We start from the raw sequence: 3,843 nt of genomic DNA on the forward strand, positions 1-3,843 counted from the left end.
AAGTTACTAAATATCTGAGGACTCATAATCCTCATTTCAAAATGGTGAACAGTGTTTGCCCCATAGGATGCTGTCATAAGAGCTACTATCTTTCCTTCACGTATATATTTTGTGAATGACTATAAATGGTATTATTGTGGAGGGGCACATTACCATAGACATATTTTAACTTTAATTTATTCTTCCTATCAGAATTATGTATAAAATTACTATTTCATATGAAAATACAAATAACTAATTGCCTTACTCAAATTGACAAAGTTAAGCTAAAGAATATATATGTATATGTATATTTATATATTACATATTTAGATATTATATAAATAATATAAATATGTATTTATTATTTATATATTATATAAATATATAAGTAATAAATATAAATACACATATATATTTTAGCTTAACAGCATAAAAATATATATATTTATACTGTATATGTGTGTATATATATATATATACCAAAGTTCAACTAAAAGTTACAATGTTTTCCAGGAAATCAAATACAAATAACTATCTTTTTTGAAGAATTTTAAATAGCATGGATTAGTGTCCATGACATAATTTTATACAAAAAATACTATAATAACATTTCATAAAATATGATCCTAATAGATAGTAAGCAACATAGAAAAGTATAACTAGAAGGAGATGCATTTTAACATAACAGTGTATATTTAGAGGTGATTAGATTATAAATATTTTCCATTTTCTGTATGCTGTATAAGTATGTGTATGAGTGTGTGTGTGTGTGTGTGTGTAGAGAGAGAGAGAGAGACAGAGAGACAGAGAGAGACAGAGACAAAGACAGGAAGAAAGTTAGGAAGGAAGGAAGGAAGGAAGGAAGAAAGGAAGGGAGGGAGGGAGGGAGGGAGGGAGAGAAGGAAAGGGAGAGCTACAGAGACAGCAAAAACATTTCTCTCCAGGAATATTAGCTTGAAAATAGGAAATTTTTAATATCTCACAGTTTTGGGAGGAAAACATAATAAAGACAATTTCATCTGAATTTCTGTTAAATTACCAATAGGGTAATTATAAAACTTGACATTAGTTTCAGACAGTGTTACATGTGTAATACTGTGCAGTTTTATTTTTATTTCTATGAATTTTTTCTCTATATGTATTTTTCAAGATTTGAATTATAATATGCCAAAGTTAAAAGATGGGCACATTCAACAAACAAAATGTAAAGAAAATAATTGTTATACATTCAGAAAGTCTCGCGAGAAAGTGTGAAGATTTTAGACACCATATCTATGTTTTGGAGAATATGAAATGAAGGCCTGAAAGTATTAATAGATTTCTCCTGATAGCCAGTTGTTAGAAGCTCTAGCACCAAAATCACATTTTCTACATTTCTTTCTTTAATAATCAATAATATTATTATTTATTTATTTTTTGAGGTGAGGCAACCCTTGGTTGATCTCACAGATTGCAAGGACCTTGTCAGCTTATCATTCCTTATTTTTTATTTTTTAAGCCTACAGCATCTGGTCTTCCTAAGTGGTCTCCCATCCAAGTACTAATCAGACCTGACCCTACTTAGCTTCTGAGGCCAGATGGGATCGGGCTCGTTCAGGGTGGCATGGCCGTAGACATGATCAGTAATCTTATACTCAGAGAATATGTAACTACACTTTTCTCAAGTTTCAGTTCCTATTGTATATTCTGTAATTCATAATTCCAGAAGTTATATTAGATACATATTACCCCCTAAGAATACTTTGTGTACTTTTAGCCCAGTTTAACAGAAAGCTTGACTTAGACATATTTTATAGTATAATTTAACTCTCCCATAAAAATAATGCTTTTGCATATACTGAAAATATTTTCACAGCATCACAGAAAGTATTCCGCAGTGCAAGTTTTAATTTGAATTAGTTTCAGTACTTTGAATATTATAATATCTATTGTAGTATATGAAGAATGGCTTATAAAAGCGAGCTATGATAAATCTAGTTTAGAGTCTCTACTAAAAGGTTATAGAACAGAATCATTTTTACTCTTCATTTTTTTTTCTGAGACTTACAACAGGAACCCAAAAAGAACACAACAAAAAGGAAGATAATTTGATCAAAATTTACAAATGGCCTTATCCACAAACCACAAAACATAAGAGCATTTGGCAAATACATTGGCATTTTAATTAAATTGGGGAAATTGCCATGTTTTAATACATTCTTCTCCAGGATCCTTACCAGTTTTCAGAATATTTTAGGATTAAGTGACAGGGTCAAAAAAAGCCTTAAGATGCTGGAGCTGATGAAGTGACAAGGCTTGGGCGGGTTGTGGAAAAGTAGGAAACTTCCCATTGTCATCCATACTCAGTGTATCTACGAAGAAATGGGGTGAGGGGAGGATGTTCTGCCACTGATCAGAATCAACAGAAAGGAGGTAATTCAAAATCAGAGGTTTGTGATATTAGGAACAACATGAGTCGTGACAACACCCTGTTCACTCTAAAAGGGAGTCACTTTAGTTGAGGAAAGAATGTAGTAAATTGTATGCAAACACTTCAGAGACCACCACCTCGGCTCTGCAACAGCCAGATCCCCCCCACAGGCCACACTCTTTCATCCCCTTCGAGATTATTCTTGAGCAAGTATCTGCTCCTCATTGAGTTATCTCAACTCAAGGTATGTAATGATCAGAAAGAAACCAGCTACAGAACAATGAGTAGAAGATGGATATGAGAATAATTATGATATGAAATTTCAGATACATAGTTCTCAAAACTCTATTTCTGAGCATAATACAAAAATCTAGAAATCAACAAGGAAATTTTGGAATACCAGTGTGAGATTAGTAAATTAAAAGAGCTTTAAGCCCTTATCTATGTTAAGTGAAAGCAAAGGGCTCAATAATTAGGAAATGAAAAAACAAACAAAAAACAGAATAAGCCAGGATAAATAGATAAAAACTGAAGTACAAATATATTAAAAACCATCTTTTATTTTTCTCATCATCTTCTAAAATGAAAACATGATGATGTCATTTCCCCAAAGTATGTTAGTGGCTATCTTCTGTGCTTTGAAAACTTTCAAATTTATTTGCATGGTTTTTAATGTGGTTTCAGTTTACTCTTTCCTCTTTTACTTCTACCATTATGTCTTATTTGTTGACTTGTAAATAAATGTGCCAAGAACTTTCGTTATTTTTATACATCATATTGGTCTTTCTACCACTCTAATTAAAAGATCTTCCTCAAATTTTTGCTATCATTATCGTTGATATCCTTCAAGAATCAAGTCAAATATTTTTTCCTGTGAAGCTTTCCATTGGCAAGCAAAAATAATTACTCTTTTATTACTTTGTTTATGCTTCTATCAAAATATCTGACACAGAACTATTCATTAGTGGCATTAGAAGAATCAATATATTTTTTTCAATTGAAATTAGAATTTCAGGTAGAATATTAACAAGTTTTGGATCAGTGGTTATAGAAAAAGGAGGGAAAGGGGCGGATTTGATAGTTGTCAGAGATTCTATAAATTTAGTCTGCGAGGGATCCAGACATATTTCTGGAGATTCTTGGATGAAATGGCCATCCGTAGACAACATATTGGAAAATTTATTAGGAGAAAAGACAAAGGACAAAAGCAAAGCAAGGATTCACAGATGGATCAAGCATTAAATATATTACTCAGACAGTAATTCAAACCAAGAAAAATAGGAGAGAAGAGTTGTCAGAATTGGAATTAACGTGAGGATGTCAGACTCGGGCTTAGTACCAAACAATTACTTGTGATCAAATTTTAACTCATTTCACCTTAGTTCAGTGAATCATAAATCTGCATGATTATGAAACTGACTACTCTCTCTCTTTTTTAAAAAAATTTTTAA

General features: G+C 31.6%; 1 pseudogene; it reads right to left on the bottom strand.

Annotated features, from left to right (window-relative positions):
• Window positions 1-1,478: 1,478 nt before the first annotated feature.
• LOC118610834 lies at window positions 1,479-1,597 on the bottom strand (annotated as a pseudogene).
• Window positions 1,598-3,843: the final 2,246 nt, after the last annotated feature.

The sequence above is a fragment of the Rousettus aegyptiacus genome, unplaced genomic scaffold (genome assembly GCF_014176215.1).
Source record: "Rousettus aegyptiacus isolate mRouAeg1 unplaced genomic scaffold, mRouAeg1.p scaffold_m13_p_13, whole genome shotgun sequence".
NCBI classification, from domain to species: domain Eukaryota; kingdom Metazoa; phylum Chordata; class Mammalia; order Chiroptera; family Pteropodidae; genus Rousettus; species Rousettus aegyptiacus.